Below are 17,175 nucleotides of genomic sequence, written 5' to 3' on the forward strand. Positions count from 1 at the left end.
AAGAAGAGGAATACGACATAAGATCGTGAGGTCTATAAGCTACAAAAGGTATAACTAGTTATTAGTTTCCGCATCATGACTAGTTCATGCTTTTGTTTAGATCTTGGAATACCAAATACAAAAGGCTAGTGATTCTAGGTTTTCATATTTATGATTCGATTTGTGTTTCTTTTGTTTTTTGATCTTGTGATTCGATTGTTCTTATCCGTTAAACCTAGGGTTACTATAAGGAAATTAAATATTGAATTTCGTTGAAAAACTTTGTTTGGGAAGTGGTGGATGATCTTATACCCAAGAAGACCTAGTGTCTTGCCATGTTTAACATGGAAGCCGATCTCTGAAATAAATATTTAATCAAATTTGTAACATAGGTGGATTTGGATTAAAAATATTAAGCATCATTTGTGATCCAAGTCTAAACCTCTAAGAACAGATAAATTGAATTTGGAATCAATAATGTTAAGTTCTATTTGCGATTCCTAATTTAATTTCTAAAGAACACAATAGGTTGTTAGGAAAGGTTCAGGACTTTGTACAAAATTTTTGTACAGGGGAACCGGTATGATATTCTGAGTAGCAACCAACATCTACAACATCCTAATTAATGCCTATATTATGCCCAATTGTAACTAATGCTTTATAAATTGTACTAAAATTGTATACATATATGATCAAGTGTGTACACAAGGTGATATGATCAAAACAATTCACAAACATTAACCTCTTCTAAAATTTGGTTATGAGTGTATATCACATCATGTGAATATCTCATACATTTTCCTCTTCTATTTATGTTAATATTGACTCTCATATTGGTTCGTCCATCATGTGGATATTTTGTGGATTTATACGTACCTTATACTAATAAAGTGGATTTATACATGAATTTCTACAATAAATAAGTTGAATCCATATTAGATGATCAAGTATATACACAAGGTGATATGGTCAAAACAACTCACAAATATTAACCTCTTCTACAATTTGGTTATAGGTGTATATCACATCATGTGAATATCCCATACATTATTATCTTTCAATACTTATGGACTCTTATATTGATAGTCCTATTGTAGATAGCGCTCAATTTGATAGGAATCATACTAAATTTAGTATACATTGTGCTGTATTTAGAGGGAAGTATACCTAATATGGGACTTTTTGTACCTAAATTTTACCACATGGCTCTAACAAATTTAGATAGTCCTATTGTAGATAGTGTTCAATTTGATAGGAATTATACTAGATTTAGTAAACATTGGGCTGGATTTAGAAGGAAATATACCTTATTTTGGATTTTTTGTACCTAAATTTTGTCACATGGCTTTAACAAGTTTTGATAGTCCTATTGTAGATAGTACTCAATTTGATAGGAATTATACTAAATTTAGTAAACATTGTGCTGCATTTAGAGGGAAGTATATCTAATATTGGACTTTTTGTACCTAAATTTTGTCACATGGCTCTAACAAGTTTTGATAATCCTATTGTAGATAGTGCTTAATTTGATAGGAATTATACTAGATTTAGTAAACATTGGGCTGGATTAAGAAGGAAGTATATCCGATTTTAGACTTTTTTACCTAAATTTTGTCTCATGACTCTAACAAGTTTTGATAGTTCTATTGTAGATAGTACTCAATTTGATAGGAATTATACTAAATTTAGTAAAAATTGTGCTGCATTTAGAGGGAAGTATACCTAATATTGAACTTTTGTACCTAAATTTTGTCACATGGCTCGAACAAGTTTTGATAGTCCTATTATAGATAGTGCCCAATTTGATAAGAATTATACTAAATTTAGTAAATATTATGCTGCATTTAGAGGAAAGTATATCTAATATGGGACTTTTTGTACCTAAATTTTGTCACATGGCTCTAACAAATTTAGATAGTCCTATTGTAGATAGTGCTCAATTTGATAGGAATTATACAAGATTTAGTAAACATTGGGCTATATTTAGAAGGAAGTATACCTGATTTTGGACTTTTTGTACCTAAATTTTATCACATGTCCCTAACAGGTTTTGATAGTTTTATTGTAGATAGTGCTCACTTTGATAGGAATTATACTAGATTTAGTAAACATTGTGCTGTATTTAGAAGAAAATATACCTGATTTTGGACTTTTTGTAGCTATATTTCGTTCCTAATTAATAGTTTCATCATTGATCATTATGTACAATTATGATCAATGATATCTCTTAATAATATTTTGAGCAATAGTTAAGGTTATTATTGACTTATTGTTGATAGTGCTTAATTGACTACAAAATATACTAGATTTTAGTATAAATTATCCTAAATTTTGGAGGTGGTATACTTGATTTTTGACCTTTTATACTTATAAATTGTGTGCTCAGGTTGTCATCACTCAATAAAATTTCTATAGAATAAAAATCATATGTCTGTCATCATTACAACACAAAAACCAATAGTATGAGAAGAATTAGACATCACATTTGTTTTTTCCATAAACAACTCAAAGGACGAGAAAAATTAGCTAAATATTTTTTTCAACAATCCATTATCATCTGATAATATCGTTGATGTAACACATGTTCGATAATTGTTCATCTTCACGTCATTGGCAAATCTCCAGAAATCATCAGTGTCATGGGATAGACATGTAACACCCACGAAATATTTAAGCTATACATATGGGTATTCTCTTTTAGAAAAAAAAGGGAAATGGAAATAGAACCAAAAAGAAATAAAAAGAAAGAGAAGTTAAGGCTTGAACTATGAACCCCTCACAATAGATAAAGCTAAATGGGTATGATAACCACTAGAGTCATGAATGATATATAATTAGCAAAGAATGGAAATTATAGTTAAAGGTAAGAGTATGATTAAGTAAGGGAGCAAGAGAATGTCAAGTAGCTTTCCTCCTCTTCCTCTTGGTTAAGAGAAGAAGCAAGCAAAAGACAAAAGGCAAGTTGCCTTTTTCTTCTTCTTCTTTCTATTTTCGTGGGAATGAAGAGGGTGAGAGAATAGAGGAGTCAAGAGGATGAATTGGGACACTCTTTCCTTTTTCCTCATTGAGAATAAATAGGAATGAGAGAAGAGAAGAGAAAGAAAGTTTGGCTACTCCTTCTTTCTCCTTCTTCCTCCTCCACCGAGACCTAGAGCTCTTTCCTCTCCCATTTCCGAATCCAAGCTAAGGTTTTCTCCCTAAGAAAACTAACTCACAAGAAGAAGTCCTCAAGATCTACTCCTTACAAGCAAGAGAAGCAAAAGGGAGAACTAGAAGGAGAAGCTTTCTTCTTCCTCTTCACAAGGGTACTTTCTTTTAAGAAAAAAAACCAAACAAGAGGAGGTAAGTATCCCCTCACCTGTGGTACAAGTGGTTCATGTGTATTTCCATGAGTTTAGTTTGCTTAAAAATCTAGGGTTGCTTGAAACTTTCAACCACCAAAGTATAAAAACTTAAGGAAGCTTAAGACCTAAACTAAACATGCTCACTATGTTCTTATGATATGCACCCTATGATAGAAGATTAGTTTAGTGTTCTTATGCTTGTACGTTGTTTAGAACTTAGATTCATGTTCCTTAACCATTCGGCCATGATAAGATTAAAAGACCTAGGAAAGCTTAAGACCTAACTAAACATGCTCACGATGTTCCTTATGATATGTAACTTAGGATATAAGTTTTGTTTAAAATTCTCATGTTTTTATTTATGTTGCTTGTATCCTAGACCTATGCCTAGAAGGTTTCGGTCATGATAGAAATGAAGGCCTAGGAGAGTTTAAATTTAATCTATCATGCTCATGACTTTCCTTATGATATGGTAAAGAGTTCTTAGTGTTTTCATGCTTGCATGTTGCTTAGAACCTAGATGCATTCCACTTAGGGTTTCGGCCATGATGAGATTAAAGGTCTAAGAAAGCTTAAAATCAAATCTAATATGCTCATGATTTTCCTTATGATATGATATGAAGTTAGCTTGATATTCTTATGCTTGTATGTTGCTTAGACTTAGTTTTATGCTCCATAGACATTCGGCCATAACAAGATTAAAGTACCTAGGAAGCTTAGAACCTAAACTAAACATGCTCATGATGTTCTTTATGATAAATGTTATGAAATTGGTTTAGGGTTCATATGCTTTTATGTTACTTGTAACCTAGGGTTAGGCTTGGCAAGTTTCGGCCATAATGGGATTTAAAGACCTAGGAAGCTTAGAACCTAAACTAAACATGCTCATGATGTTCCTTATGATAAGTGTTATGAAATTGGTTTAAGGTTCATATGTTTTTTATGTTACTTGTAACCTAGGGTTAGGCTTGGCAAGTTTCGGCCATAATGGGATTTAAAGACCTAGGAAGCTTAGAACCTAAACTAAATACGCTCATAATGTTCTTTATGATAAGTGTTATGAAATTGGTTTAGGGTTCATATGCTTTTATGTTACTTGTAACCTAGGGTTAGGCTTGACAAGTTTCGGCCATAATAGGATTTAAAGACCTAGGAAGCTTAGAACCTAAACTAAACTTGCTCATGATGTTCTTTATGATAAGTGTTATGAAATTGGTTTAGGGTTCATATGCTTTTATGTTACTTGTAACCTAGATTAAATGCCTTGTAAGTTTCGGCCACTTCATGGAATTAGGGATTAGAGCCCTAATTATGATTTACTATGTGTCTCACATGCTATGATAAGAATTAGGAGATGCTAGTTAATGTTTTTCCATGCATGATTATGTTTCCCTATGTTATGTTATATGCCCACTTATGTATGCTAATGAATCATGCATGATAATGACTTTTATGATGGGTCATATTCACAAGTATGCATGCTTTATAATATGACAAGTAAGGGCCTAAGAGATGCTTCCCTTTTTGTTGGGACTAAGAGCACTCTTTATGATATGACAAGTAAAGGCCTAAGAGTTGCTTCCCTATTAATTGGGACTAAGAACACTCTTCATGATATGATAAGTAAATAATACATGCTATTTTACTTTTTTTATGTGGCTTGTACCGGACCTTAGTGTCCAAAGGGATGGACTCCTTAGTTCGCCCCTAGGTCGACGGACGTAGTACGGACCTAGTTCCCTAGTAGGTTCGGGATTAGCTACCCCGTCCTAGGGATTGCCTGCATTTATGTTATGTGGTACATAGCCGGGCCCTCATGTTGAGATTATATTTAAGTATTATATGATATTGTTTTTAAAGACATTTTGCACATGACATGAAGCATGTTTTGAAAGACATCTTGCATATACTTTTATGATATGATATGATATGACATGATGTACTTTTATGATATGATATGACATGATGCTCTTTTATGATATGATATGATATGACATGATTCTTTTATATAGAATGATATGCTATGATATGTTGTGATGCTCTTTTACATAATATGATGTTTTAGATGATTATGTCTTCATGCTATATGCTTATGTGATTATGCTATGATACATGGTTTTTGTGAGTAGGAAAGGATCTTACTAAGCCTGTGTGCTTATAGTTACTTTTCTTGTATCGCAAATAAAGGTAAAGGATGGATAAACTAAGGGAGCAGCAGGAGGGGCAAGAGATGTGTGTGGTGGTGGCTCGGCTAAGGAAAAAGACCTGCTTATGTTAATTTATGCTTGTTATGAACTATGCCTATCTTATGTTAAGGTATTGCATGATTACTTAATGCTTATTCATGCTTATGTTGGAAATTGATATCATGACTTTTTAAATTTTAAATTATGCTTAACATGCTCATATGATTATAAATGTTTAGATAATTAATTATTAGTGTTTAAAAAGAAAAGTAATTAAAAAAACATAAAAGAATATAGAAATAAATACTTCCGCTGCTTAGAAATAGATTAATATTCATGTATGTTCCCCGTAATCCTGCCCTAGCAGGAGGGGCGGACGTTACAAGACACTTGATCCACATGCAGGCATAGATACCACAATCAAGAGTGACACCTTGATGATGACAATCTGCTCTGATCACCTCCTGACTGCCTATGGCAAAACCTGAAAGATAAACAATGCAACAAGCTAAAAATCATGCCTACAAAATAGGAAATGCCTTAATAATCGATCTTAAGACTTAATGTAGTAGAATTTTGTCAAACTCACATATACTTTAGCTATCCCAGCTGAAAATGAATCATGGTTTGAATTCCATAGTTTGAATTTTCCTTCAGATACTTCAAAAACCAATAGATACCAATGCCACCTGTCATTAATAGGGAAAATTATATATCTGCATTTTGTAAATATATCTTCATTTAGATCCTACAGTCTTCTCCTGGTGGTCGATGTCAACCTGGCAAGAAAAATTTCGTATTCCATGTTCTGTAACTACCTGTATTTTCCATATACCTCCAAATGCAGCAACACTTTTTGCTAGATATTTAAAACAAGAGTACAAATGTTATCTTAATCTATCTTAATGTAATAAGAAATACAATCAAATATCAACTGTGCTACAAACCTGCATAGTAGTGTCTATACAGTATGTCTCAAACCCATAAGTCGGACTCTATTTTTTCATAATACTCATGTAAACGTTTATGATTTGACTATCAACCAGCTTACCAACACTACAACAAAAACTACAAACGACAGCACCCCTACGACAACGGTTTTAAGAGAAAGCGTTGCATATTTGCTCAAAGACAACGGTTTTTGCCAAAACCGTTGTCTTTGAACTCCCCATTAAATATAAAAGACAACGGTTTTGGGAAAACTATTGTCATTGAGCGATTTCTTTTTGAATCAACAACACTTTTTACAACGGTTTTCTAAAACTGTTGTCTTTAAGCGCTTTTTTAGGGGCTACGACAACAATTTTAATAAAATCGTTATCTTTGGCTTTATTAATTTCGTCATTTCCCCTCGCAGTTTTGCTTTCCTTCTCTGTAAAAATCTTTTCGCACCGTGTTTTTCCCTTAGCGTTCCCGAACCCTAAGCCATTTTTCTTTCCTCTCCTCGACTATCTCTTCACGCCATGACACCAAATGGAGCACTTGCGCGAGATTTGCAAGTGCCTCAAAACCCTAGTCGACTTCCTCCTCTGCCATTGCGACAGCCTTCCGAAGCACGACCCCAAGCCATGGGATCCTCCCTTCGACCTGTCGCAGCCAAAGCTTGATCCTCCTCTCGCTGTCGCCGTCACCGTCTTCCTCTTCGTTGTTACTGCTCTCTCGTCTCACTACCTCCATGGTGAGTTATTCGTCAGTTTGTTCCTGTGTAGGAAGGGCAGAGATCGAGGTGTTGAACAACTAACTGCGTTTTCTGCCAAAGTTTCTAGGTTTTGCTGGATCTAAATCTGAAGAATGTTCAGCTGTTGTAGATCGGTTCCGGAGGATTGGGGTGAACCCGAGGAGTTTTACCCTATCAGGCCAGATTGTCGGGATGAGGTTCTCGCTTCTCGTTTCAAGCCCATTATTAGTTTCTCTTCTCCCTCGATTTTTCCCCCCTGTATTTTGCATCATTTATTTAGGTGAAAACAAGAGAAAGAAAGAAATTAAATCAAATGATTGATTTCTCTTGTTTAGTCGGAAGATAACTGAGAAGAAGAGGAAGAATGCAATTCCATTCCTTAACCACTTCCTTCCATCCTGCTGTTTAGGTGAAACAAACAACGATTGTATGATGAAGTTTTTTTACCCCTTCATTCCTTTCCTTCTTTAGCATGCAACAAAACAGGGAGCTCCATGTCGAGCATATCAAAATGCGTGTTTAGTTGCGTTAGTGTACTATTTTAAAGGATCTAGGTCTTCAAGATGAACATTCTAATGCATGTGTCATCTTTCTTTGAATGTTTATGCTTTTCATCAAGTGTTAAAGGTTCTTCTTCTATCAATTCAGCCCGGAAAAACGCTTAGTGGTAGACGGTGGCGTTCTTCATTCTCAGAAGAGGGACATTTGGACATTGCAAAAGTTCTTAGGAGGATACAAAGAGGGGTGAGTGATTTGTTGCACATATTACTGTTAGTGAACATTAGCGTAATTTATTTTATATCATTGTGTTAGGGAGTTCATCCGACAATAAAAGGAGAAGCTTGGGAGTTTCTACTTGGTTGTTATGACCCCAAAAGTACCTTCGACGAGCGCACGCAATTAAGAGAGAGTCGAAGGTAACAATACTACCAAATATTCCCATTTTGTTTATCTTCTCAAAGCCAATATGAAAGCATTTTTTTAATCAAAAGTTATGTTCTAAGTGATGCAACAACCATTTCGGTATAGTAAACTTATTATATATTAGTTCAGTTGACTTTTAATTGATACATTATATTTGCAAATAAAAAAAGGATAGAATACAGGTCCAGTCAAGCTCAGGAAGTCATCTTTCCAAATGACAACACTAGATGGAGAGAAAAATTATTTCCATTACAAATATTAAGAAAGAAGTGTTAAGACAAAATTTAACATAATCAAATTAAACTTACTCCAATTCATCCCTAGACAAAAATTCTATCAACACCTTTCTCTCTTCTTCTGTTCCTTCTTCATGACCACAGAAATCACCTCTGCCTTTATATGCATCCATTTTAATCTTGGCAGGATTCTTGCCATCCTTCTCAACATCTACGATGGATTTTATCTATGTGGTAACATATTTAGTAATATAAGTTAAAATCCATACATATTTAGCAACAATATATAATAACACACAAAATCAAGTAGACTTCAAAATAACCATTCTAGGTTATGCTCCATCTACTTGTTTTTTTTCCCCTTCCTCTTGTGTTTTGGTGTTGAGCTAGGGGGAGTTACAAATATTGATGCCTCTCTTTTCACCACACGATCAGCCCTATTCCTCACAGTATCCACAATAGAAGATTGAAAAAAAAACTGACCTTCTCTATTTCTGAAGTAGCAACTATTGGGGCAATTTCCCTAGGTCAAGGTTGACCAGTTTGACTAAGCGTGAGTTGAGTTAAGCTTGAGTCAGGATTTGAGTTTTGATGTTTGACAATATAAGGAGATTGCTGGAGCAATCGACCGGTTATGGAGATGGTCAAAAGATTGACCAGGTTGATGAGAATACAAGTCAAGTAGGTCAAGGTTGATAGGAGACTTGACTGGGAAAGTCCTAACGGGATGTTAGGCATTTGGGGAAGTCCTAGTGAGGAGCTAGATAGGAGAAAGTCCTGGTGAGGAGCCAGACAATTGGAAAGTCCTAGTGAGGAGCTAGGCAAGGGAAAGACCTGGTGAGGAGCCAGGCAATGGGAAAGTTCTGGTGAGGAGCTAGGTAGGAGAAAGTCATGGTGAGGATCCAGGCAAGTGGAAAGTCTTGGTGAGGAGCCAGGCAGTTGGAAAGTCCAAGTGTGATCTTGGAAAAGGAGAAAGTCCTGGTGAGGAGCCAGGCAATTGGAGAGTCCAAGTGTGATCTTGGCAAAGGGTGTAAGTCCAAGCATGTGGTCTTGGCAAGGTAAGTCCTGGTATGACTTGACAAGGAAGACTCGACAACTAGGATGAGGCTGAAGGAAGCTCCTGAAGGCAAGGCGTGAAGGATGGGGAGATATCCGAGGGACGCAAGGCTGATGGAGGAGGCTAGAAGGCTAGTTCGAGGTTGGTCGGGTGTGGCCAAATGCTAGGCATGGAGACCCAACAGGTCACAGTTGACCGGAAGTTGGGTTTGAGACTTTGAACTTGAGTTTGAGTCAAGTCCAGGCTGGTCAATCGATCGGGCGATCGATTGAACCAGGGTCCAATCGATTGACTGATCGATTGGAGTGTGCTGCGATTGTGGGAAGGCCCAATCGATCGATCGATCGATTGTGATGTGGAATCGCGAGCACAGAGGCTTTCCCAATCGATCGGGTGATTGATTTGGAGCTTCCAATCGATCGGTCGATCGATTGGGCAGAAGAAGCTCTCACATGGATGCGAGAGCACATAAAGGTTCTGAATCGATCAGGCGATCGATTCAGGAAGTCCCAATCTATCGGTCGATCGATTAGGAAGTGACTGTTGCGCAGGATGTAGGTGATGGACAGCTGCGATGGAGCGGTGCTGACGTGGAAATCAATTGGGGATAAATTTGATCGATTGGGAGCATTGTTTAAAGCCTGGGTGGAGCATTTTCTTCGCTAGAACTTTGCGTTCTTTCCTGCGATTCCTCTCCGATTTTCACAGCGATTTCTCTAGATCTTCATAGCTAGTTCTTGAAGGCTCTTGGGTTGCATCCCCAGGGTTCAAGAGGCTACTACAAGCAACAAGTAAGCTAGAGGAAGAGTGTATTCATTTGTATTTGTCTTTCTTCTTCTTGTGGAAGTGTTGTGTTGTAGGGTGAGTTGTACGAGGCTTCTCCGCCTCTGGCTGCGACCCAAAAGGAGTTGTTCTTAGTGGAGATAACGTCGTGTGTGGATCCTTGGATTAGTCATCTCATCTTGAGGTGGATACCAAGTAAACCCTAGGTGTTAGCATTGTGAGTGTTTGTCTTCAGGTATTCCGTTGCACAATAACAAGACGAAGCAAACCAATACAAACGCGATGAAACGCTATTCACCCACCCCCTCTAGCGGGCACAAAGGTCCCAACAGTAACATCACTGCCAGAAAACATGCTCTTCACTTGAACCACTATTCTTTTCTACTTCCAACCCATCACCATCAGATCCTACCAATCTAGCGTTTTCATTATTCAATTGAGAAATAACATCTTTTACCATCAAATCAACATTATCATCAAAGTTAGGAGTTAGATCTTCATCCACTTCCACATTCAACTCAAATAACCCGATAAGTTCAGTCTCACCGTCGACTTGCACTTCAACATTTTTATTCTCTTCAAAATTAAAATTTTCATTCTCATCACCTATTTTTTCACTAACTAGTTCTGCCTCCACATCATCATTACTCTTTTCTTTACTGCTTGGTTCAGTCATTATCTTCTTATTAGCTAATCCATGACATCTCATACAATGCTTTTACCATTAAAATAAGAGTAATGTAGTCAAAAAATGTCTTATCATCATTATTTAGCATAAATATTATCATTATTTCTATATTTACCAAAGAACTTCCTTGTTTGTCGCTTAACAGAATCTCCTCATCCGAAAATGGTATTATATCCAACACATTTTCATAATTATAAACAACAAAACATCACTTCTACAATCATATTTAGAAAAAACATACTAAAAACATAGCAACTTACCTTGCTGAAATCAATGCCGGTAAATAATCTCTCGGCAACATCACGTTGGATGGAAATCTTACTCCTTTCCTAACAAAACAATTGGGGAAAACACCATAACAATCGTGCATGTCCAAATGAAGGTATTATTTCATATAACCAGGCCTGCATACACAAAGATATTATTACAATATTATGAAATATATCACAATCGCACTTCAAAAATTAAAAACTCACCATTAGGCCAACAGTACAACCATCTACATACTTTTTGCTTCCTTCCAGCCTATTGCCCTTACCGGCGGTATGCAAAATAAGTTGGTGACACAAAAATCTATACGCTGCATCTCCCTATGAGTAATCAAAGAACCTCGTCAGGTTATCAATGTAGGACATAATAAATCGAGGAGTGGAATAGTTACCAATAGGAAAAATAACACAGTTAAGTAGAAGACAAATAAACATCCTAACAAAATCATCCACTTCAGAATCATTCTCTGATCCAGCTAATACAAGCATTTTATCATGAATTGTAGTCCTATTTACGTTGTCGACTTTTCCCCCAAATGACCGAGCCACAAATTTGGACTCCTGTCTGGCATCCAAATCAGTAGGTTGCCCCACATGGGCCAAACCAAGGATGATGCAAAACTCAGTCGATGTGAATGAAACTACAATGTTGTCACCAAATAAGAAAGAACGCGAAGACTGTTGGAATCTATTTAATACTAAATCTATTATGGTATTACTAATTGATATCTCAGGAATCTCGAGCCATGGAGCAAGTAGAGTGCTTTTGATCCTCTTTTTTTTCTTATTACCCAAATTGGGTAATACTTAATCCAACACTGCTTTGAAATATGTCGGTGAACAACGTGAACATGATTGTTTACTGCTCTTGCTCTTGTTCTTCTCCACAGATTTCCCCTTACCCTCCTTTAATTTTATAGCTCTGGTTTTCTTTCCCATTTCTATATAAAAATAAATTACTTAACAATTCATACCATAAACTATAATCCATGGAAGATATGCGCATCAAAGCGAGTATATTATATTATTCAGTATATTGATCTACACAACAACCACATATCTCATTTAATCATTCAATTAAAGAAGATAAAACATAAACACAATCATAAAATAGGTTGCAATTAGAAGTCCAAAACCCATTTTTATTCAAACTAACAAAATCAACCACACTCAAATAATAAGAACAATTTATAATTCATACCATAAAGTACAAGTCATGGAAAATATAAGTATCAAAGCGCTTAAATTGAGTATATTATTCAGTTTGTTGCTAATCAATACACAAAAATAACATATATCATTCATTTCAATTGAAGAAGATAAAATACAAAAATAGTCATAAAATTACAATTCGAACATCAAAACTAATTTTATTCTAGCTAGCAGATTGGACACCATTAAAAAATTAAATTATTTACCCATTCATACCCTCACTACAAAAAAAACCAATGTTTTAGGACTGGTCTTCTAGGTAAGTTTAGGGTTCATGCCCCATATTCAGGCAAGAAATTACACCATTTTCACCATTTTCAGGCATGAAATATTAGAATTAAGTTGTCATAGTAAAAAGAAAGGAAGATCTCCTATTGCTGATGAAGCTATACGACATGAGGTAAGAATTTTGTTTCAATTTTTTAAAATGACTTGTCAATATTTTTGTAATGTTATTCACAATTTTTGTGTCAGGCTTTATTGAATGAGGCTGTGAAACGTCATCTCCAAGACATGTTAGAGGGAACATATCCAAGACAAGTGCATGAGCAAGCATTTCGGTAATGAGCACATTTAATTTTTGCTAAAGTTATAACTTTAATGATACTAATTATTTTTTATGTAGTGAGGTGTTCGGGCCTGAGCATTCTGGCCGAGTTCGATGTTTAGGAGTTGGTGCACTGCCTAGCCAAGTTTTTCCTGACCAATATAAGCGTAGCCATTGCCAAGGATATGACACTGCTTCGGATGCCACATAAAAGTTCAAGGAAATGAAAGAAAAAAATAAAGGAAATGGAAGCTAGGGAGGCAGAGCGAGAAGCACGACTACAAGCAGAAATGGAAGCACGTGAAGCACAAAGGAAAACCGAGATGGAGCAATCGATGAGGCGGATGCAGGAACAACAATTCCAAAATTTTGTCCATATTATGCAAAGTATGATGGTTGGAACTACTGGGGGATCTCAAGTGCCCGAAATGTTACCGGGACAGGTATTAGCATGTTTGATGTTAACAAATTAGTTATTAAAAATTACTTATATAAATGCATGATGTAAAATCCGCTTTCTTTTGTAGATGGCAAGTGTGATGGCAGAAATCATGCAACAATATATGAGTATTCCATCAAACGCTCAAGAAAATATCTGTAGACCTCCTCCATGAGAGAAATCAAATGGTAGCCGCTAGAATTTGAGAAAAAAATATTTTGATTTATATTAGGGTTGGAAAAAAATAATATGTTTTTAGTTGAATAATATGCTATTTTGATTGACAATGATTGTTCGTAAGGATTATGTACTGATTTTTTATGATGGAATGCCATTGTTTTTTTCATCTATTTATTATGTTGAGTTATGGAATGATTTATAAAGAAACATAAATGGTTTTTTTTTTAAAAAAAAATCTACCATCTACAAAAGACTGTTCCAAAAAATTAAAAAAATTGATGTTAAACCATTCCAAAATTACAAAAAATCGCTTCGAAATATGACTTTCAAGAGCAGTTACGAAATCATTCCACATGAACACATATAGAAGTAGTAAATAGAAGCACTCTTGCAACCCACATTTAGGAGCGGTTATTATGTGCTCCTGGTATGTGCAAACAAGAGCGGTTTCGTAAACCGCTCCTAGTTTTCACCTTCTACAGCGGTTTAAAAACCATGGCAATATCCATGTTTCACAATCGGTTGGTCAACCGATTCAACATCCTCACTTGCAAAATCGATTAACAACCGTACCTAAATATAGATTTCAGATCGGTTTCAGAAACCGCTCTAATTGAGGATATATTAGAGTGGTTTTTAACAGGTGGGAAAACTTACATTTTAGAGCGGTTAGGACAACATTTACCACCGCTTTTATCTTCCGCTCTAACTGGGCCTAGCAACGGCGGCAACAAGTGCGCTTGCCAAACCGTTGCAATATTTATAGTAGTGGTAGACAACCACTCCTACAAGTCAAATAAACCGGTCCTATAGCTTCTTTTTTTTGTAGTGCCTAAAGTATAAATCCTAAACATTGTGGGCATCAAAGTGCTTAAATTGAGTATATTATTCAGTTTATTGACAATAAATACCCAAAACTAACATATAGCTTTCAATTCTTCAATTGAAGAAGATAAAACACAAATACACTCATAAAATTGCAATTCGAACATCAAAACTAATTTTATTCGAGTCAGCATAATGGACAACACTAATAATTATAACAATTTACTCATTCATAGTCCTAAAGTACAACCCTACATATTTTGGGCATCAAAGTTCTTAAATTGAGTACATTACTCAGTTTATTGATAATCACTACAAAATTTATACATATCTCACATTCCTTGAATTGAAGAAGATGCAATATAAACTCATTCATAAAATTGCAATGCAGACACCTAAACCTAATTTTATTTAACCTCAAGCCCACAAAATTGAAAACACCCATGAACTAAAGCTTCGATTTTTCACAGAGGAATAACAAATTAGTTGAAATCTAGGGCATACAAATTTTACTTACCGATGATTCAAGGGTTTAAGAGGGTTTAGTCGGGTTCTGCCGCCTCTATGATCTTTTCCTTCAACGTCATGGAGATGGTTTAGGGACGAAGCCGGAGAGTGTGTCACTGATGGTTTGGAGTCGCGGAGGCAGAGTGCATCGCCGAGTTTTAGAGTTGCGGAGGCGGAGTGCGTCGTCGAGATTTGGAGTCGTGAAGTGATGCGTCGAACGTTGGGAGAGAATGTATTCAATTGAGCGTTTTAAATCCAAAGGACAATATAGTAATTTTACCATGGTTAGGGAGTTGAAACAAATAAACTAGTTTGGTCAGATACCAGAAATAAATATATACTAACATAGGGGCTGAATATAAATGTTTAAGTTTGTATAGGGATTTAAAGCAATTTACCGTTATTCTAATATGTATCATTCTATTTTTTAATTCGTATTAAATTTATTTTAAAAAATATTCTAATATGATAGTTTTAAGAGGAGGAGGAGGAGGAGGAGGAGACGATGATGATGAATCTGTGACACCATCTCAAAAGATAAGATCTACTCAGTAATCATTGATCACACATCATACATCATAAAAATTACAATGTCCCTAGTAATAATCAATCTGTGACATCATCTCACGATACGATAGACCTACTCAGTAATTATCCATCATAGATATTACAATGTCCCTAGTAATAATTGATCAGTGACACCATTAGACATAAAAATCATTATATTATATTATAATACATAAGTATACACATACTATATATGAAAAGCTATAAATATATCATTTTGTTTTTTAATTAGTATTAAATTTATTTTAAAAATTATTCTAATAGGATAGTTTTAAGATAATAATAATAATAATAATAATAATAATCAATCCGTGACATCATCTCAGAAGACGAGATTTACTCAGTAACCATTGATCACACATCATACATCATAAAAATTACAATATCCCTAGTAATAATCAATCTGTAACATCATCTCATGAGACGAGAGACCTACTCGGTAATCATTCATCATAGAAATTACAATATCTCTAGTAATAATCTATCTGTAACACTATCTCACGAGACAAGAGACCTACTCGATAACTATTCATCATAGAAATTACAATGTCCCTAATAATAATCGATCCGTGACACCATCTCATGAGACAGAGCCGTCTCAACCTCTTTCGAGCCCTAGGCAAATTTCTAATATTTCTTATAAGAATAATATTAATTTATTTTGTATTGAATTTATTTATTTAATTTTTTTTTGTTTTAATGAAAAAATATTGATTAAAATTTTATATTTAAGATTCATAATATTTTGTAATTGATAAAATTGTTAAATTATTTAATTTTTAATGAGATATTGTTGCTTTATTGATTTTAATTTTGAAATATCTTTTTTTTGACATTATTTTTTAACAAATACTATTAGTAGTTTCAATCAATTATCCATTCATTATGTTTTTTTAATATCTTAAGCGTTACAATAGTTTGGGTCGGCAAGAGGGGGGTGAACTATCCGTTCAAAAATAAAACAAAAACTCTTCTCAATCTTTCAACTCAGATTAGTAGTACACTTATAAAAAGGAAATTAAGCAACTAATAAATTAAAGACATTAAGGAGTTACTTGATTATAACTTAGGTGAATGTTAATCCAAGATAGAAGAAAACACTGAAAAGATTAACTTTGTGTAGGCGGAGAAGCCTATTACACTCGTTGTATGCTCAGAAATGTGCTAGGAAATGAATACAAGATTATTCTATTATTCCTAGCTCTAGGGATCTTTTTATAGCCCTTGGAAAATTCTATCCGAGGTTGGAAGGCGCTTTTCATAGGGTGGAAGGCACGTGGCAAAATTTTATCTGTGCGAAGATAAAATTTTATCTTCACCAACGGTCACTGGGAAGGCACCTTCAAGTCATTAAAGGCGCCTTCCCACTGTTTATGGAAGGAGCCTAAGCACTGTTCATTGAAGGCGCCTTCCACGCCATGGAAGGCGTCTTCCATAAGGCAGTTCAGCTTCTTTTCTCCTCGACCAAGCTTCTGCTCCGGCTTCTCATCCCTCAGAAACACCACACACTGCCTTCTCGTCCACTGACGTACTCTTCCGTGGCACCTTTTCCCTCGGACGCACCGAGTCCGTTGACTCTCTCCCGTGTCGTCCTTCTCGCTAGCTGCGTCTTTCGCTCGACTTCCTGTACTCCTAGGTTCCTGCACACTTAGAAACAGGGGTTAAACAACAACATAACCTAACTTAATTTGGTTGATCACATCAAAATTACCACGGGATACTTATATTAAGTATTGATTTTAATTTAGATTTAT

Source organism: Zingiber officinale, chromosome 9B, assembly GCF_018446385.1.
Source record: "Zingiber officinale cultivar Zhangliang chromosome 9B, Zo_v1.1, whole genome shotgun sequence".
Taxonomy (NCBI): domain Eukaryota; kingdom Viridiplantae; phylum Streptophyta; class Magnoliopsida; order Zingiberales; family Zingiberaceae; genus Zingiber; species Zingiber officinale.